General features: G+C 34.7%; 1 long non-coding RNA gene across 1 annotated transcript; it reads right to left on the bottom strand.

Annotated features, from left to right (window-relative positions):
- Positions 1 to 1,987: 1,987 nt before the first annotated feature.
- Positions 1,988 to 13,036, bottom strand: LOC140069340 (uncharacterized). Its single transcript, XR_011848778.1, has 3 exons — positions 12,491 to 13,036; positions 10,210 to 10,240; positions 1,988 to 2,301 (listed from the first exon to the last, which is right to left on the bottom strand). It is a non-coding gene; the product is annotated as an uncharacterized lncRNA (long non-coding RNA).
- Positions 13,037 to 20,885: the final 7,849 nt, after the last annotated feature.

Raw genomic sequence — 20,885 nt, 5'->3', positions numbered from 1 at the left:
CCTACATTTGAATTAGAACAAAACACATACATCATCTCAACGTAATAAAAAATTAAGGTAAAACAGTCAATGCCAAAATTTTTACGACTTCAATATGGTTTATTAATATCATGCGTGATATTATTTAACATTTCACATGTTTATTTTTCTTTTTACAGACTACAGTTTCTATGACATTGTAATTTTCTTCACCCGCAAATTAAACCGTATCAATTCATACAAAAATAATTCCTAAAAATAGTCAACAATTAGGTCAAAGAGCCCAATTATTCTCCCAACAATTTTATCAGAAATCTGCTAATTATGATAATGCCTAAAAAAATAATATAGAAACCTTCTACAGATAGTAGAAACCTGCGTAATATTTTGTACGAAATTATGGAAATTTTAAATTAGTTTTTGAAAGGCCGGTGAATGAATTCCTTTCATCTTGAGGTCTTCAAAATTTCGACAAGAATTTATATTTTCCACCAGCCCAATGGGGCATCGGGCCACATGGGTTTCCCGAGCTGACTGGTTAAAAGAACACACCCAATGTAATACGATATATATCACAAATATGGTCAAGATAGATTATAGGGGTTAAACATTGTGGAAAGCCTTGGGAATACCAACTGCACTTCTAGAACATTCCGGTATCATTCATCGAGTGGGAATGTCAATATCATCTTCTGAACATTTCATGACCTCCCTATACACAAACATAGTAGTCACTATTGTTGGAGGTCTACCGTGAATGTCTTTTACATCACCTTTCTTTGTGATGTTGAGACAAAGCTTCTGATATACAACCAGGCAGCTCGATAATTAGCGTGTTTAAGCCACACCCTAATTGCTATCATCATCCCTCAAAAACATCAATCTGGGGGCATCTTTTCAAAAATTGATTCCATGTCCAATGAGAACTTTCTGGTCGATAATTTTGTAGGGGCCCAATGTGGGATGGAATTTACCGATTTTTTTGGGGTGATGCTGACTACGTACCAGTGAGTCCAGGCTTTGACCCATTAGGCCATAACAATGGTGGAATGCCACTGGCTTGTTGTCATTCAATGTGTAAGGTTGTCACATATGATGACAAATCTAGTGTAAAATATCTCTCCGAGGGCACATAAAGGAATTTTTGTAGCAAATTCTACATATCGAGGCCTTCACGACATATCTTCTGCATCAATGTCCTCCCAATTACACGTTAACCCTATTCATTGCGAGGGAACTAGAACCGGAATCAATGGGGTTAAATATCCCTCGTACATGTTTCCACGTTTAGGTTTGATTCCACTAGCTCTTTTATTTTAGGGCATTTACTAACTGCATAATCCCCTTCCATAGGGGGTGGGATTAAAAAACCCAATCCCTCTCAGCAGGCAGAGAGACCTCCGGTCAAATGTCGCTTCCCTAGCCTGAAAATAAAAAAGTTTTCTTACAAATCCATTCTAGTGTGAAACAAGTTAATTATACAGGGTTAAATCAAACGGAGGCTGGAGACAGATCTCGGCTGAGCCTGCCTAATTATGAGGGAAAGGGCCTGAAAAATAAAATAAATTAACATAAAATATTTTTAAAGAGTATTTTTAGAATTTTTTTTTTTCCAGCTTGAAGATTTTGGTTCATTTAATTTTTTTTTACCAGGATGGAAAAAAAAAAATATTACAGGCCGTTAAAAAAAAACACACACAAAAATAAATACCCATATTTTTAAAAAATTAAAAAATTTCAGTATTTTTAGGCCCATCTACATAATTGTCTAGAAAAAGGAAATAAAAACTCGTAATCCGGTCAGATGGTTACGTAGGCCCCCATGGTGATCAGTAAATTCTAAATTTTATAACACACAATGATCCACTTTGACCCGGAAGGCACTTCAGAATTTTTTTTTAAGTCCTGGTAGAGTCGTTTCTTCTCATAGGATACCTGTTGGTCTTGGTATAGTCCACAACAAGGTCATTGATTTGACAGAAGATAGATGATAGAGTCCTACCTCCAGATTTCATCTCCAAGAGCAAATTAAGACTTAAAAATTTTAATTTCAAGGTTCTTCTGAGGCTTCGATCCCAAAAATTTTTTTTTTTTTTCCTGCTTTCAAGTTCCAGGTAAGTCTTCATCCCTCTAAGATCCACACTGGTACAAGAAGGCGCGTAATGGGGTTATTTTTACTTTCGGTTATCTAGCTTTATGAAGAATTGACAACACTCATACAGCTAGATAACCAAAGATAACAATTAACCCCTATTCATCCCACTGCCGACATCTTTCTTAGGGAGAAGTCTTCTCCTCCGCAACATTCCTCTTTGTTGGAGTCTAATTAGAAAATACAGATATTACCAACGTGTAAACGACAGCATTTAGAATAGACAAAAAAAAGACGTAAAAATGCATAAAAAACAATAAAACAACCATCAAACAGTAAAATAATAAAAAAAAAAAAAACCTGGAAAAAAAATATGTAAAAAATGTACAATGGGAATAGACGTCGGGAGCCCGCCCAGATGAGGTCTGCGGCTTCCTCCGGCAAACCCTGTGGTCTAATTACACACAGCCTCGTTAAGGAAATCAAGCGTTCTACGATTACGTTACAAAGAAACCTTTCTCGATAGAGGAGCGAAAAAAAAATCTTCCTGGAAGACTCGTTAATTACAATGCGGTGGCTTCTCTAGAGGCAGATATGAAATATATTTAAAAAAAAAAAAGAAAAATTCTGAAATTTTTTTTTTACGAATCCACACTCACCTAGGATAAAAAAAAAAATCACACAAGGCAACAATGTCTAGAGGAGCGGAGGAGACGCTGGAGGGAAGGGTGGTAAGGCTTGGATCTCCTTTCACCTTGTCTCGAGGAGAAAATTCCATGGGAATTATAGCGGAAGGTGATTAAAATGTGAAACGTAAAAGCGTAAAACACACACAGGCCCCGAGGATTCCTGAAAAGCAGCGCGTAGGGATAACGTGCGTCCACAGATCCATCTGCCTTGGTGGGTTCCTTCGGTTCCTCTGTAGCCCAGAGGTTGCACCTTGCGATCCTGCTACGCTGATGTATCGTCTGCTCTAGGGGTGTTAGACCAATGCACGTCCATTCATTCTTAACACACCCCTTCCTTTGCTCGCCTGCCATTGGCCAGATTAGCTGTGATGTCATCATCCTGGACTTGACTGGCAGATATTTCATTTCATCAATGGGGCGGTTCAGGGGGGACAGGGTTAATAATATGTGCTTGGTGGACAGCACCGGTTTCTACAGAATCCTGTCTACACCCCCTCCCCTCTTTGCTTGCCGCACTTTGATTGTAAGCTTCGTGGCCTAGCCTAATGTTATAAGCCAGGGGGCTAGGTGCTTTTTGTAACCCTTTACTGTCTGATGAATTTTTGACATCATTGGTATAATACAAGGTAGACACTGGTTTTACCAATTTGTTGCCTAGATTGGAGTCGACCCTTCAAAATCAGGTTGACCTGAGGTTCTCGGAGTTTCCTCCTCTCCATGTTCCTATCATAGCCCCATAATCTATATATAAAGGACAGGCCATACTACGACAGGCCTCCACAAAGTCCTCAAAATTGTAATCACCCCAGAAAATAAGACATCTCTGAGATTTTAGGATCCAACTAAAGAAAAATTGTTTACAGAAACTACCAAATCTGAGGCCACCCCAGAAGGACTTCTAGAGGGAACAAGGCTACAATAAGGCTTCTGTAGCATCTCGGGCCTAGGAAATCCTTCACAAAATCCTCGGCAGATTGTTGTCCTCCAATGTGGTTATACATTACATAGGCTACGGTAGCCAGACCCTCCCAAATGCATAAAATACACAACAATATAGTCATAATCCTAACAGGTAAAAGACCTGACTACAAACAAGATGTCAAGGGGGCAATTGATAGAAGAGTTGGTAGATAGGTATAACATGGCAGTGCATAGTGCATCTATCTATCTCATATCTATCCATCTCATATCTATCTATCTCCTATCTATCCATCTCATATCTATCTATCTCCTATCTATCTATCTATCTATCTATCTATCTATCTATCTATCTCTCTCTCTCTCTCTCATATCTATCTATCTATCTATCTATCTCCCATCTATCTATCTATGTATCTCATATCTATTTATCTATCTATCTATCTATCTATCTATCTATCTATCTATCTATCTATCTATCTCCTATCTATCTATCTATCTATCTATCTCATATCTATCTCATATCTATCTATCTCATATCTATCTATCTATCTATCTATCTCATATCTATCTATCTATCTATCTATCTATCTATCTATCTATCTATCTATCTATCTATCTCTCTCTCTCTCTCTCATATCTATCTATCTATCTATCTATCTCCCATCTATCTATCTATGTATCTCATATCTATTTATCTATCTATCTATCTATCTATCTATCTATCTATCTATCTCCTATCTATCTATCTATCTATCTATCTCATATCTATCTCATATCTATCTATCTCATATCTATCTATCTATCTATCTATCTCATATCTATCTATCTATCTATCTATCTATCTATCTATCTATCTATCTATCTATATCCTATCTATCTATCTATCTATCTATATCATATCTATCTCCTATCTATCTATCTATCTATCTATCTATCTATCTATCTACTATCTATCTATCTATCTATCTATCTATCTATCTATCTATCTCATATCTATCTCATATCTATCTATCTATCTCATATCTATCTATCTATCCCTATCTATCTATCTATCTATCTATCTATCTCATATCTATCTATCTATCTATCTATCTCCTATCTATCTATCTTATATCTATCTATCTATCTATCTATCTATCTCCTATCTATCTATCTATCTATCTATCTATCTATCTATCTATCTCATATCTATCTCATATCTATCTATCTATCTCCTATCTATCTATCTATCTATCTATCTATCTCCTATCTATCTATCTATCTATCTATCTATCTCATATCTATATATCTATCTATCTATCTCAGATATATCTATCTATCTCCTATCTATCTATCTATCTATCTATCTCATATCTATCTATCTATCTATCTCCTATCTATCTATCTATCTATCTATCTATCTATCTCCTATCTATCTATCTATCTATCTCCTATCTATCTATCTATCTATCTATCTATCTCAGATATATCTATCTATCTCCTATCTATCTATCTATTTATCTATCTATCTATCTATCTATCTCATATCTATCTATCTCATATCTATCTATCTCATATCTATCTCATATCTATCTATCTATCTCATATCTATCTCATATCTATCTATCTATCTCATATCTATCTCATATCTATCTATCTATATCTCTATCTATCTATCTATCTATCTATCTATATATTATCTCTATCTCTGTAATATCTAGCATCTACCTTTCAAACTAATTTGCCTCCCCTCACTAACCTCCTCCCCTCAGATCACTGTGATATCTTCTCCCGCCATATCTGTATATGTGTCTCTCACATTGTCAGTTCAGAAATCCCTGAGCCCTCTTCATCTCCTATGACATTATTGATGCAGAATAAATGGTCTATATATCCTCTCCCCGGTGGTAGATATAGGAGATGCAGCCCTCATAGAATATTCCATATAGAATATTCCACGGATCGGCTGCTGGTGAGGGATGTACATTATGCATGCGCTGTGCTGGTACAGGGCCCGATCCAGAGCCGCTAATGAATACATTCATGGAATAAGCAGATGGACTTCAAAGAGGCGATGTCTAGAGACACAACACACACAGAAATGTCCTCATCGGTCCATAGAAAACATCTCTGACAACATGTGACCCTGCCCCGGGATGTGATCTGCTCTGTGTCCAGTAAGGAGACATTTTGGTAAAAGTGACAGGACGAAGGATGTATAACAACATGGGATGTAGGTTATGGTAGAATCCTGCCCCGCCCCACGATCTACACAGAGGCGGAGCCTCATCCCAACGTCACCCGATTATAGCTGTCATCTATCAGGGGCCAATGAGATCCACTGCTCTGAGGTCATCCACATAGGATCATTGCCCAATATCTATCTATCTATCTATCTATCTATCTATCTATCTATCTATCTATCTGTCTATCTATCTCATATCTATCTATCTATTATCTATCTATCAATCTCCTATCTATCTATCTCCTGTCTCTCTATCTCATATCTATCTCATATCTATCTCATATCTATCTATCTATCTATCTATCTATCTATCTATCTCATATCTATCATCTATCTATCTATCTATCTATCTTCTATCTATCTATCTCCTGTCTCTCTATCTCATATCTATCTCATATCTATCTCCTATCTATCTATCTATCTATCTATCTATCTATCTATCTATCTATCTCATATCTATCTATCTATCTATCTATCTATCTATCTATCTATCTCATATCTATCTATCTATCTATCTATCTATCTATCTATCTATCTATCTCATATCTATCTCCTATCTATCTATCTATCTATCTATCTATCTATCTATCTCCTATCTATCTATCTATCTATCTATCTATCTATCTATCACATATCTATCTATCTATCTATCTATCTATCTATCACATATCTATCTATCTATCTATCTATCTATCTATCTATCTATCTATCTATCTATCTATCTATCTCCTATCTATCTATCTATCTATCTCCTATCTATCTCCTATCTATCTCATATCTATCTATCTATCTATCTATCTATCTCCTATCTATCTATCTATCTATCTATCTATCTATCTATCTATCTATCTATCTCATATCTATCTATCTATCTATCTATCTATCTATTATCTATTTATCTATCTACCGAGACATAAGACAATGGCAGCACTCCAAAGTAGTGAAAAAATCAGTTTAGTGTTTATTCCACTTCCAGCAACGTTTCGGCTGCGTTCCAAGCCTTTGTCAATCCACAGTCACCATAACAGGACCTGTTTATTACAGTGCATTGCACCTATTAATCCCCTCTAAACCAGCATTTTAAGAATTATAACTATAATTTATATTTCCCAAAATAATCCATATAAATAAGAAAAAACATCCCAAAGCCCAACATATTTTTCCAAAGAAGAAGAAAATAATTTTTATGTGTATTCAGTGTATGTAGTGTGTGTAGTGTGTGTATGTTTATCTAGTGTGTGTAGTGTATGTATTGTGTGTAGTGTGTGTATGTTTATCTAGTGTGTGTAGTGTGTGCATGTAGTGTGTGTAATTTAGTGTATGTAATGTATGTAGTGTGTGCAGTGTGTGTGTAGTGTATGTATTGTGTGCAGTGTGTGTGTAGTGTATATAGTATGTGTGTGTGTAGTGTATGTATTGTGTGCAGTGTGTGTGTAGTGTATATAGTATGTGTGTGTGTAGTGTATGTATTGTGTGCAGTGTGTGTGTAGTGTATATAGTATGTGTGTGTGTAGTGTATGTATTGTGTGCAGTGTGTGTGTAGTGTATATAGTATGTGTGTGTAGTGTATGTAGTGTGTGCAGTGTGCGTGTGTGGACTGTATATAGTATGTGTGTGTGTGTAGTGTATGTAGTGTCTGTATGCAGTGTGTGCAGTGTGCGTGTGTGTAGTGTATAAAGTATGTGTGTGTAGTGTATGTAGTGTGTGTATGTAGTGTATGTAGTGCGTGTGTAGTGTATGTAGTGTGTGTATGCAGTGTATGCAGTGTGCATGTGTGTAGTGTATATAGTATGTGTGTGTGTAGTGTATGTAGTGTGTGCATGTAGAGTGTGTAGTGTATGTAGTGTGTGTATGTAGTGTGGGGCTGCACTGGTGTTATGATCCTGCAGTCAGATCTGCTGATGTTTGCCTTCTATTGTGTGCAGTCACATAACTCCACTCCCCCTGCTCCATAATACTCTATAATAACTGCTCAATATAATTACCACCAACAAGCTCCGCCCCCTCATACACCTCCAACTGCCAGAACTACAATGTCTGCTATATCATCTTTCATGTTGTCATAAACCTTAGGATTTATATCTTATTTTTTATAGGATATAATAGGATGTATATGATCAGGTGAAGATGCTGGATAAACAGATAATAGATGGTCAGATAAATATGAGGCAGATATATTAATGGATAGATAGATATAAAATAGATAAATATGAAATCGATAGATGATAGATATGAGATAGATAGATAGATAGATAGATAGATATGAGATAGATATGAGATAGATAGATAGATAGATAGATATGAGATAGATATGAGATAGATAGATAGATAGATAGATAGATAGATAGATAGATAGATATGAGCGAGAGATAGATAGGAGAGATATAAATAGATAGGAGATAGATAGATAGAAGATAGATAGATAGATAGGAGATAGATAGATAGGAGATAGATAGATAGATAGATATGAGATAGATAGATAGGAGATAGATAGATAGAAGATAGATAGATAGATGATAGATAGATAGATAGATAGATAGATAGATAGATAGATAGATAGATGATAGATAGATAGATAGATAGATAGATAGATAGATAGATATGAGATAGATAGATAGGAGATAGATAGATAGGAGATAGATAGATGATAGATAGATAGATAGATATGAGATAGATATGAGATAGATAGATAGATAGATAGATAGATAGATAGATAGATAGATAGATAGATAGATAGATATGAGCGAGAGATAGATAGGAGAGATATAAATAGATAGGAGATAGATAGATAGAAGATAGATAGATAGATAGGAGATAGATAGATAGGAGATAGATAGATAGATAGATATGAGATAGATAGATAGGAGATAGATAGATAGAAGATAGATAGATAGATGATAGATAGATAGATAGATAGATAGATAGATGATAGATAGATAGATAGATAGATAGATAGATAGATAGATAGATAGATATGAGATAGATAGATAGGAGATAGATAGATAGGAGATAGATAGATGATAGATAGATAGATAGATAGATAGATAGATAGATAGATAGATAGATAGGAGATAGATAGATAGGAGATAGATAGATGATAGATAGATAGATAGATAGATAGATAGATAGATAGATGGGAGATAGATAGATAGATAGATAGATAGATAGATAGATAGATAGATAGATGATAGATAGATAGATAGATAGATAGATAGGAGATAGATAGGAGATAGATAGATAGATAGATAGATGATAGATAGATAGATAGACAGATAGATAGATAGAAGATAGATAGAAGATAGATAGATAGATAGATAGATAGATAGATAGATAGATAGATGGGAGATAGATAGATGATAGATAGATAGATAGATAGATAGATAGATAGATAGATAGATAGGAGATAGATAGATAGGAGATAGATAGATAGGAGATAGATATGAGATAGATAGATAGGAGATAGATAGGAGATAGATAGATAGGAGATAGATAGATAGGAGATAGATAGATAGATAGATAGGAGATAGATAGATAGATAGGAGATAGATAGGAGATAGATAGATAGGAGATAGATAGATATGAGATAGATAGATAGATAGATAGATAGATAGATAGATAGATATGAGATAGATAGATAGATAGGAGATAGATAGATAGATAGGAGATAGATAGGAGATAGATAGATAGATAGATAGATATGAGATAGATAGGAGATAGATAGATAGATATGAGATAGATAGATATGAGATAGATAGATAGATAGATAGATAGATAGATAGATATGAGATAGATAGATAGATAGATAGATAGATAGATAGATAGATAGATAGATAGGAGATAGATAGGAGATAGATAGATAGATAGATATGAGATAGATAGGAGATAGATAGATAGATATGAGATAGATAGATAGATAGATAGATAGATAGGAGATAGATAGATAGATAGGAGATAGATAGGAGATAGATAGATAGATAGATATGAGATAGATAGGAGATAGATAGATAGGAGATAGATAGATAGATAGATAGGAGATAGATAGATAGATAGATAGATAGATAGATAGATATGAGATAGATAGATAGATAGATAGATAGATAGATAGATAGATAGATAGATAGATAGGAGATAGATAGATAGAGATGAGCTTTGAGCTTCCAGTCTTTGGTGTGAGGCCTATGACATATCTTGTTGCTTAGTGTTCAAAATATAATAAAAAATAAAACTGCAATATTGATGGGACACAATAACACCACGTACAGACGCTACAGCTCAGAAAATAAAACCAACAAAGCCTTTCATACCTTTCGCTCTTGAATTTTCCCTCTTGTGTTTCTAAAACAAATATAAATAAAATAAAATTATTTTTTTTAATAGCTACTATAAAACAGTCAGTGTAAGGCAGTAACACCCGGGCCTGGCCTGTATTGTATGTAATAATGCAGCTCTACAGACTGAGGCCTACATCATACACCGGGCACAGGGGGCGTCTAGGGGATCTCTACACATATCTCATGGTGTTTCCTGTCATACATGAGGAATAGTGTGTACAAGTATACACCATGATATCATGTATGGGGAGATATATATATATGACATAGTAAGAAGATACATAACACATGTCTATATATCTATTTCTATCTGATCTCTATTATCTCATATTATATCTATCTATCTATCTATCTCCTATCTATCTATCTATCTATCTCCTATCTATCTATCTATCTATCTATCTATCTATCTATCTATCTATCTATCTATCTCCTATCTATCTATCTATCTCCTATCTATCTATCTCCTATCTATCTATCTATCTATCTATCTATCTATCTATCTATCTATCTCCTATCTATCTATCTATCTATCTATCTCATATCTATCTATCTATCTCCTATCTATCTATCTATCTATCTATCTATCTCATATCTATCTATCTATCTCCTATCTATCTATCTATCTATCTATCTATCTCATATCTATCTATCTATCTATCTATCTATCTATCTATCTATCTATCTATCTATCTCATATCTATCTATCTCATATCTATCTATCTCATATCTATCTATCTATCTCATATCTATCTATCTATCTATCTATCTAATATCTATCTCCTATCTATCTCATATCTATCTATCTATCTCCTATCTATCTATCTATCTATCTATCTATCTCCTATCTATCTCATATCTATCTATCTATCTCCTATCTATCTATCTATCTATCTATCTATCTATCTCCTATCTATCTATCTATCTATCTATCTATCTATCTATCTATCTATCTCATATCTATCTATCTATCTATCTATCTATCTATCTATCTCCTATCTATCTATCTATCTATCTATCTATCTATCTATCTATCTATCTCATATCTATCTATCTATCTATCTATCTATCTATCTATCTATCTATCTCCTATCTATCTATCTCCTATCTATCTATCTATCTATCTCATATCTATCTCCTATCTATCTATCTCATATCTATCTCCTATCTATCTCATATCTATCTCCTATCTATCTATCTCATATCTATCTCTCTCATATCTATCTCTCTCATATCTATCTATCTATCTATCTATCTATCTCCTATCTATCTATCTATCTATTTATCTCATATCTATCTCATATCTATCTATCTATCTATCTATCTATCTATCTATCTATCTATCTATCTATCTATCTATCTCAAATCTATCTATCTCATATCTATCTATCTATCTATCTCATATCTATCTATCTATCTATCTATCTATCTATCTATCTATCTATCTATCTCATATCTATCTCATATCTATCTATCTATCCATCTATTTATCTATCCATCCATCTTTAGAAATATTATAAATCCACAATAAATCCCTCTATATAAGATCTCGCCTGCAGTTTTTTTATCCTGGACCCTGCGCCATTCAATTTCAGAAATAAAAATCCCTTCCTATAAAATACTATAATTTATTATTATGATTCATTCTTATCGTTCTACAAAAAAAATGCAAAAAAAAAATAAACAAAATTTTGTAACAGTTTTTTTTTCGTCAGAAAAATGTAAAAAAATGCCTTTCTTTTCAATTTGAATTGTCCATCGCCAAAACGACGGTGTGAAGTCCCCCGGCATGTGGAAGCCGTGACTGGGGGGGGGTAAGAAGTCATCGGTCATCTAGGCCCTTTCATGACACATAATAGGGGGCCCATCTACACTGCTCCGTGCCGGGGACCCTTGAGCACATTCAATCCCGTTAGATGAAGATGCTTAGTGCCGGCATGGAGGATTATACGGAGAAGGAGATGCCATGTCTGCTCCTCGTTCCCTCTACTATTCCAGCTCTGGTAACAGGGATTTTTTCCCCCTACATCTACGACTCCTCTACTCTAGATCCAAATCACATCCCTCCTCTACGGCTTCGTAAACAGCTGCTTTAATTGGCTCGTTTACGACTGCCTTGGAAAAAAATCCGAAAAAAAGGTCAATTTTCAAAAATATTTTCTCAAAAATTTGCAAAAGGAAAAACAACACCTAAAAGCAAAAAAAAAAATGCTAAAAATATTCAAAAATATTCATAAAAATGGTCAATACTCACTGTGTAGTTGAGGCATTTCCCCCGATGGATGCAGCACCGGTGGAGGCACTGGTAAAATGAGTGGCTTCTCCAACATCCTACCCTCTTGTGGCAGTTGGTTGCATCTGTGAGTGACGTAAAAAGGGGCTATCCATTCAGGATTTTTCTCCGCAGCTTTTCAGGTCCCTCAGAAATCCGTCCCTTTTTCTTCCTGATTATGTGCTCGCTCGTCCTCCACTGCCCCCTTGTTTTTCGCACCACAAGTCAGGTCTTCGTGCTGAACGATTCTGCAGCTCCTCTAACCGCGGTAGAGACACAAACACCCACAATTATAGACTTCAAGAGCCCTCTCCACCCGAAACCTCACAGGCTACAAAAAAAACGAGTGAAAGACAATCATGCCTCGGCTCTATTCACATAAATACTTCTTTATCCCTTGGCTCCTCCCCGCATTCTTTTCAGTTTTGACCAAAGAAAATGTTGATTGGGGTAGAACTGAAGAAGGGGGAGTGGTGGAGAGGCAAAAAGGGGTGTGGAAGGGGCTTATGGGCACCTAATATACTGCACTCCCTCCTCTAAACCCTTCACTCCAAAAATTCTACTCAATTTTCATACTATGAAAATTTTTGTAAAAATTTTAACTGTCAACCCCCCCCCCCCCACCCTATTTCTCCGATTTGAATTTTTAAAAAGTTATGGAATCTTCCGCTCTATGAAATTAAAAATTCTAAGCCTTCTCCTGGCACCTTATTAACATGTGAAAAGCACCGTGGGATTGTCCCTGTCGAATAGGCATTCATTTTAGTAAAATTTTTGAAACTATTTTTTCTTAGACGACACCGTGCTTCTTCAGTCTTCGCGACGTGTACAGGTCTACTTTTTTTTATTTTTCTTTTGACGTCTGGTTTCCAGGGCTCGTTTTTGAGACTGTCTTTGGAAGTTGGACTAATGGTCCGTAGAAAATGCACAATGAATTCACTTTTCTGTCTTCTTGCCTGGGAACTGGGTACGTCCTGAACTTGACAGGCAGTCTACTGAATGTTAATGAGATGTCTCAAGTTCATTGTCAAAAGGCCCCTCGCAGACACCCTGTCCTCTCCCATAGACCGGCCTTCAATTCCAACGCTTGTTTTGTTCCACTGACTAAACCCTTGTGTGTGTGTGTGTTTTTTTTTAATGAATTTGAAGTACCCAGACTTCCATACCGGAATAATTAGCCAAAAAAATTTGCATAGTCGGTCCTTTCAGCTAAATAAACAATTCCCATACTTAGGTCTTCAAAATAACAGCTTCTGCCAAATGGCTCCACCATATCTCCTCCGCTCCGAGTGTAGATCGGAACGTGGTCAGATATGGGATCATTTTTTAAATTTTTTTTTAATGTTTTTTATTTATTTTTTAATTAAAAAACAAGTCTAGGCTTCGGTATCCTCCAATACAAGGTCCGTCCCTACAAAAAGTCACCACTGGACTTTCCAGCCTTGAGCTACATCTCCTACCGATGGGTAAGTCAGAATTTTTTTTAAAGTCATTTTTTTAAAAAAAAAAGTTTTATTTGTTTTTATTTTTCATTGCAAAAAAAAAAAAAAATCCTTGTGTGAAATTGAAAATTGAAAAATCAATTAATTAAGTTTAAAATAATTGAAATAAAAAAATCTTTGATGCTTTTTTTTTTTTTTTAAACCCTCCCCCTATTTTAGTCTTTGGATATACTAATATTATTTTCTCACCAAGTTGGATAAATTGAGCCTCTTGTGTCTCCGTCTTTTGTTCAGACAAATCTTTTCATATTGTTAGCACTCCCTGGGAGCTGATTTAAGCACGCCTTCTAGAAACCCACGTGACCCCTCCCCCCCCCCCCCCCCTCACTCCACCTTGTTAAAAAAATGCTCATTAGCCGAAAGGAAGCTAAGAGGCATATAATTATAATTAACTACAGACACCTCTTGATTGCTTTCCCTTTTTTACCCCAAAAAAAAATCTCTACCGTTCCGTTTACGGAATCTACAATTTTTGAGATTTTTTTTTTTAGATTTTTGTTAACCTTAAAAAAAACAAAAATTCTAATCTTTTTCTATAATGTTTTTGAAATTTATAAATCTACTGCTATGGTGTAACAATGACCCCCGAAGCTACTTTCAATCCCGATTTCCCGTGTTCCCATTGTATGTAAGGACCCACTTACCTCCTCACAGGAGATTTCCCAAAATTCCAATCAAAATGGAAAAATAACGTCTTTTACAAATCTTCATTTTTCAAGCCGGTTTTGAAATATTTTCCTCACGTTTTTCTTTCTACCGTCTTTGAGGGACAAGCTCCTCGAGAAAACAAGGATCGTTGTGGAGCCGCGAAGGGAGCTGCTCACGAGATAAGGGGGAGACTGACATGGCGTAAGGATACACCAACTACAAAGGAACGCTCCACGTAGCTGATACGTAAAGTACACGTATTATATTTAAAAAAAAGATGATATGCAGATGTTGTCAGGAGGGGAGGGGGGCACCGGCAGCACTGATTTTTTTTTTTTTTAATTCAAGATTGGAAATAAAAATCTTTTTTTTTTTTTTAACCTATCATTTTTTTGCAACTGAGTCCTTACAGTCATGCATATCTGCCTGATCATTACAGCCTCATTAGCATATATGCAAATGTAAAAAAAATCCTCTGCACGGTATGGGAGTGTAGGTCACATCAGCAGTATTTTCCACGACACATCTGCATCTTTTCTCAGAATTCACAGCCAATTTTTTTTTTTTTCTAACAAGTCGATAGATATCGGGATCAGCGACACATGGAGTTTTTTTTTTCATTAATTATTTTTGAAAAATATAAGTAATGCAAATATACAATAAAAAAATTAAATTTTTTTAAAAATTTTAATAAAATTTAGCATTTTTTGCTAAAAAAATACGCTGAATAGATACCCATAGCATTCAGCTACGTAACAAAACCATGTTAATAATAAGAAGGGATGGTAATAATAGGATCACATGGCAGAAATGATGTGTTTTCAGCCTGAATACCTTCCCGGAACAGACCAAGCGTTCCATTGTCAACAACATCTCGGAGACTAACACCGATACAAAGCCCCGAGACGAGAACACATCGAGGGGAAACGCAAAATCTACCGTCTAGTCCTCGGCGAGCCAAGGATTCCCGACCCCTACGTAATATTCAATAGAGGAATGGAGCCGTTTTCCAGAAGTATCTCTGAATTAACCCCTTCTAGACCCCGTGGGAAAATCACTTTTCAATTACGTCCTTGATACACTCCTTCAGTCTCGGTCTCTTCCCTATATATTTCACAGACATCTGCTTTAATATGTGCAGTTTTTTTTACATTATTTTTGATTTTTTTTCTACATTTTTTTAGTTTTACATTATGAAAGAGGTGTGGCCATACAACGTTGAATTTTTTATGTTGATTTTTTTTTATGTTGAATTTTTTACGTTGAATTTTTTACGTCAAATTTTTACTTCTATTTTTGTGGCAATTTATAAATAATCATAAATTTTACTGCATGTGGGAATGTGAAGCCCGTCTCGCAGGGAATACAAACATCTCCTACACATTCCAACAGAACCATCACCGGCATTAAATTCGGTTTTTAAAATTCTATATTTTGCTCAAAATTTTAGTTTTTGGAATAATTTTTTAACGACATTTGTGTCAATTGTTTTACATTTTTATCCCAATTTGAAATTTTACTTTTCTATATCTACATCTATATGTTGGTATTATAGATTTCTATGTGGGGTTTACATTATATGATATAATATGATTAGATGATAATGGGGTATTTTAAGGATTTTTGTTCAATTTGATTACAAGTTTCTATTTTTATCAACTATTGTAAATGATTTTTATCACTTTGATTTTTACTTTATGACTTCAGTAATTTTTTTTTCAGATGGAGTAAATACTTTGGGGCATGAAAAGTAAAAAAATTACACAGTAAAATTATAATTAGAAATTGTGTAAAACGTAGGATGCTGGGAAATGTGGGAACCTGTTTTAAAAGAGAAAAAGGTAAGAGACCCCATAATAGTGTCTGTATGTTATGTCTGATCTTTCTACATATCCTACTCTATCTATCTATCTATCTCATATCTATCTATCTATCTATCTATCTATCTATCTATCTATCTATCTATCTCATATCTATCTATCTATCTATCTATCTCATATCTATCTATCTATCTCATATCTATCTATCTATCTATCTATCTATCTATCTATCTATCTATCTATCTATCATCTATCTATCTATCTATCTATCTATCTCATATCTATCTATCTATCTCATATCTATCTATCTTCTATCTATCTATCTATCTATCTATCTATCTATCTATCTATCTATCTATCTATCTCATATCTATCTATCTATCTATCTATCTCATATCTATCTATCCCATATGTATCTATCTCATATCTATCTATCTCCTATCTATCTATCTATCTATCTATCTATCTCCTATCTATCTATCTATCTATCTATCTATCTATCTATCTATCTATCTATCATCTATCTATCTATCTATCTATCTATCTATCTATCTATCTATCTCCTATCTATCTCCTATCTATCTCCTATCTATCTATCTATCTATCTATCTCCTATCTATCTATCTATCTATCTATCTATCTACCTATCTCCTATCTATCTATCTATCTATCTATCTATCTATCTATCTATTTATCTATCTATCTATCTATCTATCTATCTATCTATCTCATATCTATCTATCTATCTATCTATCTATCTCCTATCTATCTATCTATCTATCTATCTATCTATCTATCTATCTATCTATCTACCTATCTATCTCCTATCTATCTATCTATCTATCTATCTATCTATCTATCTATCTCCTATCTATTATGTATCTCCACTCCCTATAGACCATTGTACTGTTAGAATACCGTCAGATAAGTTGGATTTATTGTACTTTAACCACTACTTGCGCTGTTCACGTTCTTGTCTCCAGAAGACGATATTCCTGTAACAATGAATAATTTGGTATTTAGTTGATGTAATTGTCATTGATCCCGGAGACCTTTAGCGTCACAGCGCGCGTGGTCCATTATCCCGTCCACGATGGAGACTACATCCCCCAGCATTGTGTACCCTCAGTCACCACCAGAGCTCGGGGGATGGAGATGTGTCCGGAGAATCCGCCACATCCTGACGCTGCAAGGAAAGTGATGACAATTATGGGCAAAAAATATTCTCATTTCTATTGGAAATTTTCGTTTTAGCACAAAATGTGAGAAGTTTTTAACAAAAATGTATCGAATGTATCAATATTTGTCAGAAAATATTCATTTGGATCCATTCTTTACAGAATTGAAGCGATGCAAGTGTCGACACGGTCGAATTTTAGGCATAAAGTTGAAAAAAAAAATTTTTTTGTTACTTCCAATTGGGAGACGGTTTAGTAACTACAGTTTTCGATTGCAAAAAAATACGTCATAGATTATTTTACGTTACCTGAAAAAGCGATGTCACAGGGAGGAAGAGATTCTAATAATGTCCTATGAAAACATCAGGCAATAAAAATATTTTAAAAAAAAAGCTGCCGGACAAATAAAAAAAATTAGGAATTTTTGAAAGTGAAAAAAATAAATGAATTGTTTTAACAAAAACTTTTTTGTTTCCTTCTTCTCTTTCTTGTAATCTCCCACATTCTCACACGTGCCGGGATGTTTTGTGACATTTTTTTCGACCAGTTTTGTTGAATAGAAATTTTTCAGAATTTGACACAATTGGTGAATGTGATGTTATCTATAAAACACTACGAGGAACCTGCAAAATGATAAAAACCTGGAAAATGTAAAAAGGTTTTTGATTTATCGATCTATCCGTCTCCTATCTATCTATCTATCTATCTATCTATCTCCTATCTATCTATCTATCTATCTCCTATCTATCTCCTATCTATCTATCTATCTATCTCATATCTATCTATCTATCTCCTATCTATCTATCTATCTATCTATCTATCTATCTATCTCCTATCTATCTCCTATCTATCTATCTATCTCATATCTATCTATCTATCTCCTATCTATCTATCTATCTATCTATCTATCTATCTCCTATCTATCTATCTATCTATCTATCTCATATCTATCTATCTATCTCCTATCTATCTATCTATCTATCTATCTATCTATCTATCTATCTATCTATCTCCTATCTATCTATCTATCTATCTATCTATCTCATATCTATCTATCTATCTATCTCCTATCTATCTATCTATCTATCTATCTATCTATCTATCTATCTATCTATCTATCTATCTCATATCTATCTATCTATCTCCTATCTATCTCATATCTATCTATATCATATCTATCTATCTATCTATCTATCTATCTCATATCTATCTATCTATCTATCTATCTATCTATCTATCTCCTATCTATCTATCTCCTATCTATCTATCTATCTCCTATCTATCTATAGAAAAACCCGCTGGATTTTTAATTTATTTTTCATTCATGTCCCCCATCTCTTACCCTGTCTCTCTAAATGTTTTAGTAATGTTACTTTTTATTTGTTCCTTCCAATAAAGCTTCTTTGAATTGAATTGGTAGTTGTAAGATAGATAGATAGATAGATAGGAGATAGATAGATAAATAGATATGAGAGAGATAGATAGATAGATAGATAGATAGATAGATAGATAGATAGATAGATAGATAGATATGAGAGAGATAGATAGATATGAGATAGATAGATAGATAGATATGAGATAGATAGATATGAGATAGATAGATAGATATGAGATAGATAGATAGATAGATATGAGATAGATAGATAGATAGATAGATAGATAGATAGATAGGAGATAGATAGATAGATAGATAGATAGATAGATAGATAGATAGATATGAGATAGATAGATAGATAGATAGATAGATAGATAGATATGAGATAGATATGAGATAGATAGATAGATAGATATGAGATAGATAGATAGATAGATAGATAGATAGATAGATAGATAGATAGATAGATAGATAGATAGATATGAGATAGATAGATAGATAGATAGATATGAGATAGATATGAGATAGATAGATAGATAGATAGATATGAGATAGATAGATAGATAGATAGATAGATAGATAGATAGATAGATGTGGAGCTGGAGTCTTTACATTTCATTGTCCTTAATAATTGTAATGAAGTTAAGCCAATAATGCATAAATTTTACGTAAAAATTGTTTAAAAATATATAATATCAGGACAATTTGTACAGTTACTAATCAGACATCTGGTGTCTGTCTTGGGTGGGGGTTAATATCTGCCCTATCACTGTATGACAGAACTATGGAAGTGATTGTATGTGAGTTGTGACCAGTAGTGACCTCTGTCCTGGTGCTCATCCCAAAAGGAAAATAATAAAAAGACATATCATTGATTTATATACTAGTATTATGTTTTATATTTTATTTTTTATTTTTTTTCACTGGGGACACATTTATAAAGGGTGACAATTCTTTGGTATTCTATGCTCTCTTGGTCATCTCCCATTTCATCTTCTGGTCATCTCCCGTTTCATCTCTTGGCCATTTCCTGTCTCATCATTTGGTCATCTCCCACCTCATCATTTGGTCATCTTCCTTCCCATTTTTTGGTCATCTCACATCTCATCTCTTGGTGATCTCCCATCTCATCTCTTGGTGATCTCCCGCCTCATCTCTTGGTGATCTCCCGTCTCATCTCTTGGCCATTTCCCGTCTCATCTCTTGGCCATCTCCCGTCTCATCTCTTGGTCATCTTCCTTCCCATTTCTTGGTCATGTCACATCTCATCTCTTGGCCATCTCCAGTCTCATCTCTTGGTCATCTTCCTTCCCATTTCTTGGTCATGTCACATCTCATCTCTTGTTTATATCCTGTCTCATTTCTTGGTGATCTCCCGTCTCATCTCCTGGCCATCTCCCGTCTCATCTCTTGGTCATCTTCCTTCCCATTTCTTGGTCATCTCCCGTCTCATCTCTTGGTCATCTCCCGTCTCATCTCTTGGTCATCTTCCTTCCCATTTCTTGGTCATCTCCCGTCTCATCTCTTGGTCATCTCCCGTCTGATTTCTTGGTCATCTTCCTTCCCATTTCTTGCTCATCTCACATCTCATCTCTTGGTCATCTCCAGTCTCATCTCTTGGTCATCTCCAGTCTCATCTCTTGGCCATCTTCCGTCTCATCTCTTGGTGATCTCCCGTCTCATCTCTTGGCCATCTCCCGTCTCATCTCTTGGTCATCTTCCTTCCCACTTCTTGGTCATCTCCCGTCTCATCTCTTGGTCATCTCCCGTCTCATCTCTTGGTCATCTCCTGTCTCATCTCTTGGTCATCTCCCGTCTCATTTCTTGGTCATCTTCCTTCCCATTTCTTGCTCG

Source organism: Engystomops pustulosus, chromosome 7 (genome assembly GCF_040894005.1).
Source record: "Engystomops pustulosus chromosome 7, aEngPut4.maternal, whole genome shotgun sequence".
NCBI lineage: Eukaryota > Metazoa > Chordata > Amphibia > Anura > Leptodactylidae > Engystomops > Engystomops pustulosus.
The sequence above is the reverse complement of the archived record's forward strand: the minus strand, read 5'-3'. Positions and strand labels throughout refer to the sequence as shown.